The 18,315-nt window shown below is 35.9% G+C and overlaps 1 long non-coding RNA gene across 1 annotated transcript; it reads left to right on the forward strand.

Moving 5' to 3' along the window:
- The first annotated feature begins 7,603 nt into the window (after positions 1 to 7,603).
- On the forward strand, positions 7,604 to 17,471 carry LOC125258493. Its single transcript, XR_007182635.1, has 4 exons — positions 7,604 to 10,149; positions 14,320 to 14,425; positions 14,845 to 14,963; positions 16,618 to 17,471. It is a non-coding gene; the product is annotated as an uncharacterized LOC125258493 (long non-coding RNA).
- The last annotated feature ends 844 nt before the right edge of the window (positions 17,472 to 18,315 follow it).

The following is an 18,315-nucleotide window of genomic DNA, read 5'->3' on the forward strand; positions in this document are numbered from 1 at the left end:
CTGAAAGGCCCTTAATGATGAAAACTAATATGCCTGTCAAAATTTAGTGATGACAAAAATGACAAATTGGTGGATAACTGGTTACAAAAACCAACAATGGAAGCCGGAGAACCTAAAGTAACAAATTTAGGTATTTTAAATGATAAAAAGTTACTGTGTCCTTGTCACCAAGTGGATGTATCTGATTATTAAACCTTTTTTTACTGGCATATTGTAAATTTGGTTTATTATAGTGATGCTGATCAGTGTTTTTCATTGTGTTGAACTCATGATTCATGATCATGTCAAAACCAAAGGTACTGAATCCATTTAATTTGATTTTCCATCTAATCTTCATCAGAAATGGTGCGTTTTCTTCCCATTACGCTTATTTCTAAATGAAATGATTTGCATAATGGATAGTTATGTTCGGTCCTGCAGAATGTTTCTTATTGTGAAACATAACAGAATTCTCGTATGCTGAGCGGTTGATTTCACTATATTATTCATAGGCAATAGACATTTCTCTGCCCTAGAGGTAGATTATGTTCTTTTGTCATAACGTCAAGTTACACTTTAAATCTCCGCTGCATTGGTTTATGCAAATTTAATAGTCCATAAAATGTCTGTTGAAGTGCTTGACTTGAAGATGTATCATGCCATAACACTGAGGACAGTAAGTGCATGTAATGGAATTTTAGCGCATGACTCCATGAACAATATTTTGACTTCATAAAATGAAAACATGCTGTGACTTATATAGCTTAGCAATGTTCATTTGGCAGCAAAAGTCCCAGGAAATGATTGTATACTGCATAATATTGTTATTGTGCAGTCTCAGCATTCCTAGCATATGACAATTGCATTTGAGTGAAGTATATAATCATGACATTGCTCTTTATTGCAGGCATTTTGACACAATTCCAGAGTCAGAATAAAGTTTTGCTTAGGTCAGTAATCAGAGGTGCCAATGTTATATGGCTGGCAGAAGAGACTGGTGTAAAAAAAAACTGGATAGTGCTGTAATAAGATTGCCTAGTGCTGTATTTTTTCCTCAGAGGTCAAGCTAACCTTGAAAACTACTCTTTTTTTTCAACATATTCCGTGTCATGACTCTGTTCCAAATCCATTCCCTCTAGCCTCAAATGAATTGGCTTCTTGTCATGACTGAGGCTGTATTAAAGGTTTGCCTGAAGGTTAATACCCCTTATGTTGCCCCAATATTTCAATGGTTTATTGTACCGCAGTAGATGAAGAACAGTGCAATGCAGCTATAAGGCCGACCTGAGGCGCATAGTAAAAACACTTTATTCATCCAGAAATATAATTTTTAAAAGTCATAAAACACCAGCTAGATCTGTTAATCTATAAATGAGGCACAAATAAAAATGAGTTAGCAAAGGCAAGTGGATGCTATACTGTATAAATGCCCTACAACACAATATGAAATAGCAATGGAGTGCATTTGATTTAGAGACCAGGATGGGTAATATTGAGTAAATGATTGTAGTGGTTGCTAAAATGTGAATCATTCATGAATGCTGGATATTCCTTCAGTGTAATTACAGGGATTTTTTTTTTTTCTGCTTATTTTCTATTTAGATATGCACTTATAGTTAATCATTGCAATTTAAAATAATTTAGAAGTCCCATTAATTGACTGTGGCAGAATAGCATATACTCTTATCAGTACTGCATTATATAAGAAATATATTGTGCGCAGTATTCAAATTTTCAAACTATTGAAAATTTCATACTATTTGATCAGCCAAATGTGAAGACATTTTCACACAAAATTGGTTTCAAAATTTAAAACCGTTTTTAGTATACTCTAAAAAAAAAAAAAAAGAAAAAAAAAAAAGCTAAAAACACAACCCAAGTTGGGTTGAAAATGGAAAAACCCAGTGATTGTGTTGTTTTAACTCAGTAGTCGGGCTAAATGTTAGCCCAACGTGCTGGATAGTTTTGTTTAACCCAACCATTTTTTTTTTTAAATGACTATATGGCTAGCTTAAAATGAAACCAAAATAGGTTGGAATTTAAAAATCAGACACATAATTACAAAAGGTGAACATTAAGCAATTTAATTATGATTCATTAAACATTAATAAATGTTCATTTATTAAACATAATAATAAATGTTAATTTCTAACATACTTTGGGTATATTTTAAGCAAGCAATACAGTAATTTTTAAACAATAGTTGAGTTTAATAAAACTACCCAGCAGGTTGGGCAAACATTTAACCCAACCGCTGGGTTAAAACAACCCAATTGCTGGGTTTGTCCTTTTTCAACCCAACTTTAACCCAGCATTTTTTTTTTAGAGTGTACCAAGATTATAACCACTCACTAAATTAAATAGCATTAAGCATTAATTGTGGAAAATATGCCTACTTAACAATGCCTATTTTATTATTATTTTTATTTTTAATTGGTAGGCATATGCAGTGTGTACTGCAAGTAGTGAGCTAGTAATTCTGAACAGCCTGGCTTACTTTACCCAAAAAAACAACAACATTGCATCTTTCCAGTAGATGGCAGACTAGTGAAATTAATTTCTGTTCTCATTTCATAGTCATTGAACCACATCCATATTAATTAACAAATAAAATTTTTAGATATTGGTCAGCTGAGACTAGAAGATTGATGCAGTACTTATCATTACATTTTTTGCATTAAGAGACTCTTCTGGGGCTTCTAAAAAGAGGTGTAAAGATGTGTGATTATAAAATCGTCTGAGATACAAAATTAATAAAGTATAAATGTTTAAAATGTGCTCAGAAAGCCATTTATAACATTATTACAGATAAAATGATACTTTCTGTTATTGTGTACACAAAATCAGTTAGGAAGCAGTCTATTTGAACCTGTGATCTTTTGAATTAAATCCGCTGCTGTTTTTAGCATAAATGGCGTCTCTAATGACTGTCCAGCTGAGACCTGGATGAAATCAGCCTCTTCAACAAAATCTTTTATTTCAGTGGCCCCCAAAAAAGGCATAATAAATAAATAGTTATGCTTGAATGAATTAATACAGCCTTTTTAGCCCACACAGTGTGATTTTAATCACATCATTTTATTAACATGCAGCTGAAAACTCCCAGTGGCATTTTGCAGCAACTTGGCGGTGTTCTCGCCCCCCTGATTAACATTTAACTCCGATCTGGCGGGACCTTGTTGCTACAATTAATTCTCTGTCATCCCAAACGGGGGTCACATGCTAACGAGGCCGCAGCCTTCACTGTGTGACACAGCTCTGCGCTGCCATTTAAACTAAGGCACATCCTTATACTGCTCATTTAGTAACTTAACACAGTAATACTGAAATATATCTAAAATAACTCAATAGTTATGGCACGCAAGCCCCTCAGTGCATTGCAAACTGTAGTTTTGACCAGATTTTGGACCTAGAGTGCGCTAATGTTGGTTCGTTTTTGAACCTCTGTGTACATTGTAGAGCTGCACGATTAATCATTTAAAGATCGCAATCTCAATTCAAACAAGCACACAATTTTAATCCTAAATAACAATGATTCGGCTATGTCTATTATACCTTTGACAAGTACGATCACAGCAAAACTGTGGCAACAAGTGACTGTAAAAAAAAATATACTGTATTTGTCATTGAATCATTCCCATTCAAAAATGCAGATTCATCCAGTAATGAAACAAGTGTAGTCTTTATAAGCGAGTCATTGAATCATTCATTTAAACTGATTTTAAAAAATTAAATAATTTTTAATTAAATATAATTGAAGTCTCCCTGTAGACAATAATTGTATCCCTTAAAACTTATATTTTATCGGCAAAATGACGTTTATACTTTTTTCCTGTGAAAAAAAAAAAATGTAATGCCTTAAAATAGCTTAAATGTAACTCTACACCCTAGCCTTATTTAATATACACAGATCTATGAATATGATAATTAGCCCCTCCTCCACTCACTCACACAAGCTCAGAGATCCACTCGGTCAACTTACTGAGGTAAACGCTGCACAATGGTATCGCTTTTTACAACGTCAGACACATAACAGTAATTAATATGATTAGCGTTTTATTTGACTACATTATCAAACAGCTGCTAATAATGTGTTGCTAATGTTACACAAACAATGTTCACATTCACGAGTCAGAAAGCTGCCTTCTAACAATCAGTATCCTAGAAATGCTTTAAACTCAGAATGTCAGTGGAGAAAGGCATATAGTTCATCATAATATGCATCATACACCCATCATATTTCTAAATCTACCCTATTTTTCATATCAACAGAAAAATATCCTGGGATAATCTTCTTTTGAGACTTCATTGCGTGGTTAGTTAATGATATGCTAAAGCCTGCTGGCACATTGACACTGATTGGTTACAAGGTAGCTTGTGATGTCAGAAACACCAGCGTTTTCAAACCACGAGTTTGAGACTTTCTTTGGTTTACTGCAGTTGTAAAGCAATGGTGTTGACTTATGAATTTGCACATGGTTTGTCTTAAAGCATGTTAAAAACACCAGATGGACATATAATCAACATTAAAAACTTGATTTTCACCACAGAGGGACTTTAAATACATGTTGTTTAGTGGTCTATTCATAATTGTGGGAGAATCATGATCTCTATTTTAAACAAACAAAAAATTGTTTCTCAGTTTATCCATAACCATGTAGCTACACTGCAATAGGCTTATTATGGTTGGTATGAATTCTAATTTATCTCTCTTTTTTTTTTTTTTTACAGGAAGGCAACTAATACAATAAACAGGCTACTTATAACAAGACTGTTTCATCCTATAGCAGCTATGTTGGGCACAATATGCTGCATCATTACAGTGTAAGATTCCATTGCAGTTGTTATTTATATAGCTGGGATTGAGCCTTGCAACTACACTGCTGTTCAAAAGTTTAGGGTCAGTAATATATTTTTTATGTGTTTTAAAGAAGACTCTTGTGCTCTCCAAGACTGAGTTTCTGTGGTAAAAAACAAAACAAAACAACAACAAAAATACAGTAAAAACAGCAATATTATGAAATATTATTACAAATTGAAATAATAATTTTCTATTTCAATATATTTAAAAATGTAATTTATTCCTGTGATGTTGAAAACAGTTGTGCTGCTTAATATTTTTCTTTGATAATAGAAAGTTCAAAAGAACAGCATTTATGTGAAATATAATATTTTATAACATTATTAATTTCTTTACTGTCATGTTTTATCAATTTAATGCATCCTTCCTGAATAAAAGTATACATTTCTTTTTAAAAATCTAGCTGACCACAAACCCTTTTGTAAGACTTAATGAGCTTTAATTACAGTAGGCCTAATGCTGGCTGAAGCATGATTAATATGAATTTAACTTTTGTACGAGACTTTCCAATAATTATTTAATTTGCATGTGGCTGACAAAAAAATTGAATTGTGCTCTGCACTGATAACAGACATTGAGTGCAATCTGTCAAGAAGTTTGCTTCATGTGATTGAGAGCCATTGTATTCATATGCCAATTTAGAAATGAAAAACATTACTGTGTTGACTTCGTTCCAGAAGGCTTTTGCCTTTTTAATGTGAACTCCCATTTCTGTCTAATCCATTTTAGAATCATATTTAGGCATTTCTTTTATGTTTGTTTCTTAAGTTCACTTGGCCTCCCGTTGTTGGTCCTAGGAGTTCTCATAAATACGCCGAGGGTTTCCTTGCTCCGGGCAAATTGTTGAAATCCAGTGAGTTTGCTGACTGAAAAGACTTCACGCTTTACAGCTCCGCTCAGGCCTGGAGATGCAGATATGTAGTCAGTGTAATGTGCATTATATGGATTGCAATAGCGAGACCCCTTGTCAAGTCGAGTCAGTTTTATTTATATAGAGCTTTTCACAATACATATTGTTCCAAAGCAGCTTTACAGAAAATAAATCCTTCACACCCCAAGCCAAAGGCAACTGTGTGAAAACGCAAGATGCATTCTTGCATTCAGAAATGGCTAGATGGAGTGTCAATGAATGTAATAATAAGGATTAATATACTTAGGTGCAGATTTGCTAATAGCTTGCACCAGCGCAAACCCTTTTTTGGCTGTCAGGATTTACTAAAGACACAGTGAAAAATTGGTGATGAAAAGGCTTGGACACATATGCATTTGTAGGAGTTTCCCTTTCAGACACTAAATTTATGGGGGGAGAGTATTTAAATAGATCATGCAACATGATTTACTAAGGTTTGCAATCAATTTACTAGTATTTGTGGGATTTTTTAATGCTGAAAAATAGCATGTATTCACCCATTTTGCGCTTAACATGGCAGTGCGCATTGTCAGTAGATCGCCTGGGATTTCCACTTCCAATGGCGCTTCATGGGATTGCGGTCTCAAACTTTTTTGCCCAGTAATCACACTGCCAACTGTGACATCACTAAACAGCTAATTAAAAGAATATTCAGGGTATAGATTTATATAGATATTACATTCTGTATATAAATTGGTTGGTTGGTTTTTAAATCATTGGTTGGGTTTAAAAAATTAAACCAACAGTTGGGATCGTCCATGTTTGATCTGTCCATGGGTTGAAACAACCCATCATTTTTTTGATTGATTGATTAATTGGATGGTTGGTTTGATTGATTGATTGATTTAACGGATTGTTGGGTTTAAAAAAAATAAACCAACAGTTGGGTTTGTCCATGTTTGACGCAAATATGGGTTGAAATAAATCATCATTTTTTTTTTCTTGATTGATAGATTGATTGATTGATTCATTCATTGATTCTTTGGTTTATTGATTGATTGATTGATTTAAAATTTAAAGTTTTAAAATTTAAACTAATGGCTGGGTTTAAAAAATTAAACCAACAGCTGGGTTTGTCCATGTTTGACCCAAACATTTTGTACCCAAACATTTTTTTAGTTGATTGATTGATTGATTGATTGGATGGTTGGTTTGATTGATTGATTGATTGATTGATTGATTTAACAGATTGTTGGGTTTAAAAAAAATAAACCAACAGTTAGGTTTGTCCATGTTTGATGCAAATATGGGTTGAAATAAATCATCATTTTTTTTTCTTGATTGATAGATTGATTGATTGATTCATTCATTCATTGATTCTTTGGTTTATTGATTGATTGATTTAAAATTTAAAGTTTTAAAATTTAAACTAATGGCTGGGTTTAAAAAATTAAACCAACAGCTGGGTTTGTCCATGTTTGACCCAAACATTTTTTACCCAAACATTTTTTTAGTTGATTGATTGATTGATTGATTGATTGATTGATTGATTGATTGATTGATTGATTGATTGATTGATTGATTGATGGTTGGTTGGTTGGTTGGTTGGTTGGTTGGTTGTTGGTTGGTTGGTTGGTTGGTTGGTTGGTTGGTTGGTTGTGGGTTGGTTGGTTGGTTGGTTGGTTGGTTGGTTGGTTGGTTGGTTGGATAGTTGGTTGGTTGGTTGATTGGTTGATTGATTTGGTTGTGGATTGGTTGGTTGGTTGATTGTCTGGTTGGTTGGTTGGTTGGTTGGTTGGTTGGTTGGTTGGTTGGTTGGTTGGTTGGTTGGTTGGTTGGTTGATTGTCTGGTTGGTTGGTTGATTGAATTATTGATTGATTGATTGATTGATTGATTGATTGATTGATTGATTGATTGATTGATTGATTGATTGATTGATTGATTGATTGATTGATTGATTTATTGATGGATTTATTGATTGGCTGGTTGACATCATTAATCAGCCAAATAAATACATGTAAAATATGGCGCAAACAAAATTTGTGTGAATGGCCACTTTAGAACAGTGAATAGTAGAACATTTGTATAAAAATTTTGACTTTTATTTTTACTTTAAATATTATAGGACTTAACGGAAATGATATTAATATGATTTGCTCTGTAGATTGTTAGTTTTTCATTTCTGTTTTGAAGAAGGCTTCACCCAAGAGCAACTTGCCACCAGAGTTTATAGAACAATTGTTGCGTAGGTTCTTTTTCCTGTTGTTTTGGTGCAAAGGGTTGCGCCTACGGCAAGTGCTCATTGATCTGTGTGAGTGCAGGGACACACAACATATCCTGGATTCCAGCTACTCTGGAGATTGCACCCTTGTTATGTGTGAGCTCGTGTTGCCGTAGATCTTTTTTTCCCTCTGCTGCCAGTGAGGAATTTAATGGAAGTGTTGGTGGGCATGTCAGATTTATTGATGCTGTGGTCAGCTGGAACACTCAGAATGAGGCAGAAATGCTCCTGTTGTGTCTTTATTCGCTTCAGACTCCCGTTAGCAGTCGTTCATTATTCAGAGCCATGCATCGATGGCTAGCTTTGTGGTTTGGTGGCCTAGTGTGAACACACTATTCCCTCTGCTCACATTGTGGTGTTTACTAGTGTTATGAGTGAGGTTTTATGGCGCAGAGCTGATTTGTGTGCATTAGCTGAGCCAGTGTGTTATGGAAAATGTCCCAGCACTACTGTTTTATGGGTCAGATTTTTTTGCTATGCCAAGCCGGAGAAACATTAGCATCACACATTGAATAAACAAATCGTGTTCGTATAATAATTCCACTTTTAGTACAGCTGATGTGGAGAGATTTGATGCTCAAATAAGCAGTGTTTATGGTAGAAGAGTATGTGAACAGTCTGCTCAGTATTTCTGCCCTTTTTTTTTAGTGTGATGGTTATTATGTTCACTTAACAAATTGAGGAGAAAATGGTTGTAGTGAGGACCATTTATTCGCCAGGTTCTTATTGTACAGTATGTAGAAGCCTGACAGATCTGTGACCAAATAAGTGACGGCTGTTGTCATGACGATGATGCTTCAAACAGCATCATGTGATTAGATCATTTACAGTGGAGGATACTCCTCAACAGTGGTGAAGGAAGCAGAGAAGAATCCATAGAAACTATAGATAATATTCAAATATTCAACAGCATAGAAGTAGTATTTATAGGAATTGATTATTATTTATTAAAATAACAATGATAAATTATTTTAAATAAGTAATAATTGACATTTTTGCTTAATAATATTAACAACAATAATTTGTTGCAAGCACAGACACTTAAAACTATGCTCTGGTACCAATGTCCTGTTTGCTGTACATACATTTATTTAGAAAGCTAGATTTATAATAGATTTGTTTATTCTTATTAATAATTGACATTAATAATTAAATATATTTTTATAACTACTACTACTACTACTACTATTATTATTACTGTTATTGTTGTTGTTGTTGTTATTATAGTAGATTTAATTTCCATCTGAAACATTTCAGAATATTCAACAATTTTTCAAAGCAAGAAATATAGATTTTCAAGAATTAGAATCCTAATTTATCATTCTCAGCTCCTGCAGAGCAGCGCTCATCTCTCGCTAATGGTTTTCCTACCATTACAGATTGTAATAATCATGAACACATTTTGATTTATGTTATTTTTTTCCCTATGAAAAGCATGAAAATGCAGCATTGGCTGATATGCCTCGATTAGGTTGGGAGATTGAGGAAGTTGTCCATTTACTGAGACCATTTTGAGGTTCTCTCCAACAATAGATGTGATTAGTTCTCTGGTAAGGGAGTGTGGTCCTAGATAAATATAAAAGATCAGTTTCAGCGCAGAATATGGGAATGATGTGGTACTTGTGGGATGTTATTTTTTTATAATGCTCTGTGGTGTTGGAGCACCCCGTGCATAATGAGGAAACATCTCGGCTATGATGGTGATTGATTCTATCACACTCTGAGACCCTCAGCCCTGTCTCCACGCTAGATGATCAGTGAGGTTTTATATTAGCATGATGAATGTCTTGCAGTTATGCACCTTGAGAGGTAATGTTCTTTTAACCTCGCTCAAGAGTTGTCCTGAACAGATAACAGCCACCATATACCATGATTTAACGACTGTCACTAGCAATGTGGGTAACATTTTAATAAGGAAAGAAGGTCACAACAAAACCCAGTTCGAAAATACTGTGTGAAATATAGTATTTTTTAAATAAATTATTGTGTAATTATTTATTTCTTATTAAAGGGACAGTATGTAAGCTTCGCCACTAGAGGTCTCTTATTAAGAACAGTAACAAAGGTGTTGCTTGATGATGCGATGAATGAGCATGGAATCATGGGAGTTGTCTTCTTCACATCCACAGCCAATGGAAAGCAATCTGACAGGACTCAGGCAGAAATCATATTCATGGGTGAGCTAATGTATTAAAGTTTTATTAACACTATTGTGGTATGATGCAGGGCGGGGCCGAGAGCCTGGGACATTTTACGGTGCTGTTTTGGTAGCACTTTATTTTACAGTCCTGTTCCCCCTGTACACACTATGTAGTATATATATTATAATAACTGGGTAATAACTAGGTACTAACCCTGAACCCCTAACCTTAACCCACGTAGTACTATCTTAGGTAAATACACTGTAAGTACACGTAAGTGCACATACTGTAAAATAAAGTACAACCGCTGTTTTTATTATGCTTATGCCACAGTTGGCTTCTGCCTCTCGTTTCACTTTGTTGTTTATATTTAATTTACAATTAAAGTTACGTTTAACATTTGCCTCCTTCTTCCCTGAACTTCAACTTTGTTACAGTTACATTTGATCACTTGAATTGAGACTGTTCTCCAAAAAAAAAGAAAAAGAACCTATAGGTTGTTTTTCAACCACCTTATTACAACCTATATTTACATTTTAAAGTCATGCACCCTCTAGCTGGCATAAAAATAATGACAGTGTCGTGTTACGTCTGTCGTCATGAAATGACGTATGACTGTCGTTACCAATCAAAATTTCAAAATCAAATTTTTACACCATTTGTCCTATTTCCATTTAGCAAAACTCATTTTTTTAATAAGGACTACAACCACCACACCCCTAAACCTACCTGTGGCGACCAGGGCGGGTGAGAGCCGTGAGGGAACGGCGCGAGGCCGGTGACGCAAGTGATAACGAGCATCACCTGGGAGGCGCACCGGCCTTGAGTCTCTCACGGAGGAGCTCCGGGAGCATAAAAGGACCGTGAAGGATGAGAGAAGACCAGGCCTGGACTTTATTTTATGTTTTATTATGTTTGTGTGGCCGGCAGACGTCCGCGAGGGTCTGCCGGCATTACTTTTGTTTTGTTCTTTGTTTATTTTATTAAAGAGTTTTGTTGAATGTTCGCCGGTTCCCGCCTCCTTCTTCCCACATCTACTGACCTCGTTACATTGGTGCCGAAACCCGGGAGGAAGGAGGACATGCTGTCGGAGAGCCCTCGCTGCTGAGGGGGATCGCGGTGCTGCGGAGTTCGGGCAGCGCGGGAGTGAAGACCGCGAGAGGCTGCCCGAGGCGGTGGTACTGGAGCCTTGTGAAAGGTGGGACGGAGACCCGGATGCCGTGCTCCTGGGACGAGGTGGGGTGGCTGCCGTCCAGGAGGGAGCGGAGGAGTCGCCGCCGTCCGCCGTGGGCTGGAGCCTGCTGCCATCCGCCATGAAGGGGAGGAGCAGGGGACGGGGGACTCGCTGCTGGTTGCCCTCAACCGGAGGAGCCATCGCCGGCTGCCAGGAGGCGGTCGAGGATCGGGCCGTCCATCGAGCGTCCAGTGCCACCGCATGGCACCGCGAGGAAGAGCCTCCCGGCTGGCTGAGGACCGAGCGGCAGTGTGTCTGGGAACCGGACCCAGAATTTTTTTTTTTTCTCTTTTTCCTCTCTCCCCTCTCTCGTCCTGTCGCTCCCCTTGCTTCCGTCTCCTTTCTCTCGTCTCGTCTGTCCTTACCCCCAGGTGCTGCGGCCGCCGAGACAGGCCCCGCGGGGGAGTAGAGCGCAGTCTCGGGAGTACCCCCCCGGCCTGCGAGGGGCGATGGGGGTATGTGGCGACCAGGGCGGGTGAGAGCCGTGAGGGAACGGCGCGAGGCCGGTGACGCAAGTGATAACGAGCATCACCTGGGAGGCGCACCGGCCTTGAGTCTCTCACGGAGGAGCTCCGGGAGCATAATAGGAGGAGCGACGACCGTGAAGGACGAGAGAGGACCAGGCCTGGACTTCATTTTATGTTTTATTATGTTTGTGTGGCCGGCAGACGTCCGCGAGGGTCTGCCGGCATTTCTTTCGTTTTGTTCTTTGTTTATTTTATTAAAGATTATTGTTTGAACGTTCGCCGGTTCCCGCCTCCTTCTTCCCGTATATACAAACTGTGTTACACTACCCTTAGTGAGTTATAGTGCATTTACACTTTATGAGCACATGCGTTGCCTGGGATCGAACCCACAATCGCATGATCACATGATTGCATATTGTTTTTGCAGTGCTCTGCCAATTGAGCTACGTGAAACCCGAAATACGACGCAGATAAAAGGAAACTATGCATTAAAATCAAAGTGTCCTGTTGTCGTTAGTGGCGTTAGTAAACACTCATATGGGTCATATTTCATGAATTAAAATGAAAGTGTTCTGTTGTCGATAGGATAGACGCTCCTATGGGTTGTATTTCAGGGAAGTGACAAACAACCTATATAGGCGTATTGGTTGGAGGACATGTTGCTTGAATTCACATCATTTTGTTTTATTCTAATGAAATAGCTGCAAGTGCTGAATTACTACTCATTCAGGTCACTTTATTTCATTAATTAAGATTGTGGGGTAACGCAGCACTGTTTTACTTAGTGAAAACAATCACACTAAAACTACATTTGAGTGTGTTGGAAGTTGTTATAACATTAGTCTGTGCGTTCGCTCGGTGGCTAGTATGAGACACTGGCTGTACATTGCAGTAAGCTAGATCGATATTAAAGGATTAGTTCACTTTCAAATGAAAATTACCCCAAGCTTTACTCACCCTCAAGCCATCCTAGGTGTATATGACTTTCTTCTTTCTGATGAACACAATCAGAGAAATATTAATAAATATCCTGACGCATTCAAGCTTTATAATGGCAGTGAGCAGGGGTCACAAGTATGAGATGAAGAAAGTACATCCATCCATCATAAACTTGTACTCCACATGGCTCCAGGGGGTTAATAAAGGCATTCTGAAGAACTAATCCTTTAAAATATAATGTTAATAAAAGCTGGATGACTTGTGTTGCTAAATAGGTATACTACAAATAAAGCTCTTTCTGATTATGCTGTTAGCTACATGACAAAATAGCATTGTCTCTGAGGCATGGTAAAAACATGGTACTTGCAGTAAATCAAGAAAACAAGAGATGCAACAATGATAATTATTAGTTTTCTGTCGATAAAGGTATCCAAACAGTTGCTCACCTGTCTAATAAAACACATAATATATTAAAGGGTATTTGGTGTTTCCATGGTTTCTGTGGAAGTAAAAGTGGAAATTGAGGGTAACGCGGATATGACGTCATTGACAGGCGACGCAATGACACGGTTTGTTACACTGGTTAAAATTGCTGATTTAAACATTGTTGGAAACATATGGAATAATGTAAGTACACAAGTCGACAAAATATATAACATTGTTCTAGGGGTGTCCAATCCTGCTCCTGGAGGGCCACTGTCCTGCAGAGTTTAGCTCCAACCCCAATTAAACACACTTGAACCAGCTAATCAAGGTCTACTAGACATATGAGAAACTTCCAGTCAGGTGTGTTGAGGCAAGTTGAAGCTAAACTTTGCAGGACAGTGGCCCTCCAGGACCGAGTTTGGACACCCCAGTTCTAGTGTTTTCCAAAAACTCTTTAAATAAATACATAATAGTTATTATTATTAAAAAATAATAAACAATTAAATAAAAAGCAGAGTAGTGATATGGAGATAATGTCAGTTATACTAGTTTCTCTGGACTTTAGCAAGCTCTGGAGTGAAGGTTGATTGTGAGGTCAAAATTTGCTTTACATATTAATGATTTTGGTACCATTTATTACAAAAACCATAACAGCTAAAGCAAAAAGCCTTTTACTGGAACAAGCACAAAGCAATTTAGCTAAACAATTTAGAAAATGCATTTTCGTAGACTTACATTATGCAACTAAAATGGTAGTGAGGGATCTTTAGTGCTCAGCTCATACTTTATGTAAAGAAGTAGTTAGCTTTCATCTGTGCTCTCAGGTCATTTGTTGCTTTCGCCGAAGTCTGCAACTGTAAGAGAAACTTAATCATGTAATGTTAAGTTATGTATTTAGAGTAGTTGGTGACATTGAGCCATAGGTACCTAGAATATAGAAACAATGACCCAGCATATCTGTAGCCTGAGGGAGACGATTCCTCATTGGCATTGACTGTGAATCTCCAGGACACATCATCAGTTTTGTAAGCCACCTTGTGTGGCTAAATAGAAACAATATCTCATTAGCCAATGTTACCTGAGACATGCAGGACAACATTCATCAATGCCATGATCCTTTCTGCTAACTCTGCATTTCAGAAGTTACTGTAGACCTATCTCGCCTGCACTGGTGTCAACAATCGGATTCGCCGGTCGAAAGGGTCTGTGTAGCAGAGCCAGGGATGGCTATTTGTAATTGTAGCAGGTAAGCTATCAGTTTTCTACTATGGTGTGTTAGCATTGTAGCCTGTTGTATTGTACAACAGGTGAGCATTTATGGGTGAATCCACTACTGTTTTTTAAAATGTTTTTTTTAAGAAGTCTCTTATACTTACCAAGGCTGAATCTTAAAGGGTTAGTTCACCCAAAAATGAAAATACTGTCATTAATTACTCACCGTCATGTTGTTTCTCACCCGTAAGACCTTTGTTCATCTTCGGAACACAAATTAAGATATTTTTTGATGAAATCCGAGAGCGTTTTTTATGTAAGACATTGTTACAATAGCCTTAATTTTATGAAGCGATGAGAATACTTTTTGTGTGCAAAAACAAAACAAAAATAATGACTTTATTCAACAATATCTTGTCTTCTGTGCCATTCTCCTATGTTGTTTATATTCAGCACTTCCAGGTTCTACGTCAGAATGCCGACTCATTATTGGCCGACCCTGTTCACGTGAGAAGCATGACGCATGCTTGTGATGCTGAAGCAGGAGCCGGCCAATAATTACTCATATGAGGGTGAGTAATTAATGACAGAATTTTCATTTTTTGGTGAACTAACCCTTAAGTTAACCCTAAACCTAATATATTTTAAAATGTAATTTATTCCTGTGAGGTCAAAGCATAATTTCTCCAGTCTTTAGTGTCACATGTTCCTTCAAAAATCATTCTAATAAATTCTGACCACAAGCTTTTAAACAGTAATGTATTAAAATTGTATTGTTTTGCATTTTATTATTTGGATTTACTAACCAACTGATCAATGGTAATATAATAATTAATAAGCTAATAAGTTAACTGTATTTTATAAGCTATATGCTTTATAGATGAGAAATGTTTAATTTTTACAATCTATAGCTTTATTTACTACGGAATTATAAAATTAGGGCCAAGCAATAATAAAAAAATAAAACCATCTCGAGATTAAAGCTGTTAAATTTCGAGAAAAAACCCGTTAAATTTCGAGAAAAAAGTCGAGATAAAATGTTGAGAATAAAGTCATTAAATTACGAGAAAAAAGTCGTTAAATTACGAGAACAAACTCGTTAAATTTTGAGAAAAAAGTCGAGATAAAATGTTGAGAATAAAGTCATTAAATTAACGAATTTATTCTTTTAATTTAACGAATTTGTTCTCGTAATTTAACGACTTTTTCCTCGTAATTTAATTAGTTTTTTCTCGTAATGTAATGACTTTATTCTCAACATTTTATCTCAACTTTTTTCTCGAAATTTAATGAGTTTGTTCTCGTAATTTAACAACTTTTTTTCCTCGTAATTTAATGACTTTATTCTCAACATTTTATCTCGACTTTTTTCTCGAAATTTAACGAGTTTTTTTCTCGTAATTTAACGAGTTTATTCTCAAAATTTTATCTTGACTTTTTTCTTGAAATTTAACGAGTTTTTTCTCGTAATTTAATGAGTTTATTCTCAACATTTTATCTCGACCTTTTTCTCGAAATTTAACGAGTTTTTTCACGTAATTTAACGAGTTTATTCTCACCATTTTATTTTGACTTTTTTCTCGAAATTTAACAGCTTTAATCTCGAGATGGTTTTATTTTTTATTTATTATTGCTTGGCCCTAATCCTCTTCCGTAATTTACCATTACACAACATAACATTTATGGTCGAATTACATTAACATTACAACATATATTATGAATCGAAGTTGTAGCTTTTGTAGATTAGATTACCGATTTAAAGCCCCACCCCCCCCCATAAAATTGCTCCCATTTGTCAGTCTTTTTCAGTGAGAGTTGTTGATTTTTGGTGACATGAATGAATGTTGTGATGTTGTGAAATGAGATCTAGATCAATTTTAGTTGAATTGTTGTCACCCTGTGGGCTCATTTAATTAATGTCAATAGCTGGGGTGTTTGTAATGATAATACACAAGTGCCTTATATGCACAACCTAGAGAACATTACAGCTGTCCTCTGAGAAGCAGCAACAAACAACAACCTTCTAACAAATCTCTTGAGGATAGCAGTCCAGATGTTTCTTTAAGCCGCGGAGTGTGCAAACAAACAATTTTTAACATGCAACCATATTTAGAGATATTGCTGTGGAAGAGGTTTAGATCCTGAATACAAAAACTTGCAACTAGATGATGTTTTGTCTCCAGAATTAATTAAGGGTAATAGCAAATCATTAAATTTCCTTGACAGCACTGCAAACTGTGAAGGTGTGAAATCTTCGCATTGAAGGCATGGATAAAAGACAAAAATGTGTTGTGTGCATGATAAAGAGAGAGAACATGAGTATGACTAAAATATTCAAGACAGCCTTCCAGCCAATGCAAATGAGTTCAAAACAGTTTCATGGCCAGGCTTTTAGAAGCACATGAAAGATGCTGGTGGAAAACGCTGAAGAACAAATTACACTACAGTCATAGTGATCCTGGTTCAAACACAATTTAAATGTAGCAACTAAACATAATGTTCTTGCTTGAGTAAGGGAAGATATTTGTAAAAAAACAAAACAAAACAAAAAAAACAGATGAGAACATTGCCAATGTGCCAATTACTCATCTGGTTGGGCGAATATTGGTAAAGTGAGACACTTGGTTTAAAATGATAAAAAGAGTACTTATTATGTAAATAATACTTTAAAGAATTACTGATATAAGCAATTTAAATACAATATTTATGGACACTTAATTGCATGTAAATTGCAGTTAAATTGAAATGTATTAACTTATATTAAAGACATTTAGAGTACAATTAAGGCAATTAAGTACATATGTAATTTCATAATTACTTCTACTTTCTTTGAAATATGGTTAAACTGTACAGCCGAATGTACTGACAAGCATTTATGGTAAACTGAATATACTTTAAATGTCATTTCTATTGAAACTTGAATGTCATGTTTTTAAATGTATTTGTAATTACATATTTGTAATGATGCATTTGTAATTCTGTACATTTAAAATATATTAAAAATTTAATATTGAATAACAGTACAGTTTAAATTATTAAAAATTAAGTACTTTACATGTGCTTTAGTATGTCACATCAAAACGGGTGTTAAAGATTATTTAAACAATTATTTAAAAATGTATTTTAAAATAAAACTTTTAATTTGACATTGTTACAAACTGCTCTTAAATAAAAATGGCCTTTTATTTCAGTATTATTATATTATGCTTATGTTATCTGTATTTTACCATTTTTCAAATTACTTTTTAAAATTAGAAGTACACTGCATGTGCACATTTAATACAATTAAGTGCAAGTGAGTCCAGTTGTTTTGGACCTTTTTCACTTTAATTAAATTGGTAAAAACAGCTGAAACTAGTACTGTATGTAATTATGCATTCAGACACCTCATCTATTTGCTAATTCCTGGAAGTGTATGAAAGAGAGGGGTTTCACACTGGGCATGTTTATTGTGCTCCAAGTCTGTGTTCGAAAGCAAAGACTATAGATTCACTCCTATTACTTGTGAATGGTAGAAACTGCAACGTGCAATATTGCGGAATACGCCACGCTTTCTAATTAAAAGAGCCAATCGCAGATTGATAAAGTCATTGCGTCACTGCAGCTGCCATTAGAAGCTCCAATTCCCATAGAAACCTGAGACTCGTGCTTAGTACTGCACATGCGAATTGGCTGATCTTGCCTGAAAAATAAGCTTCTTAATGCTATTTAAACATATAAGAAACGACGTTTATGGGACGATTCATGTCAGATTTTGTTGCTGATTTGAAATATGTTATTTAATTGTGAGTTCAGCAAGCAGTTTTTGAGATTTCAGGATTCTCCCATTCAAATAGATAGGACTTGGTCTTGGATGCCCAAAATAGCTGCCCGGAGGCGTTGCAAATATGGCCGAACAGACTTTCCTTGAAAGGGACTTTGCTG

The sequence above is a fragment of the Megalobrama amblycephala genome, linkage group LG22 (assembly GCF_018812025.1).
Source record: "Megalobrama amblycephala isolate DHTTF-2021 linkage group LG22, ASM1881202v1, whole genome shotgun sequence".
In the NCBI taxonomy this organism is placed as follows: Eukaryota; Metazoa; Chordata; class Actinopteri; order Cypriniformes; family Xenocyprididae; genus Megalobrama; species Megalobrama amblycephala.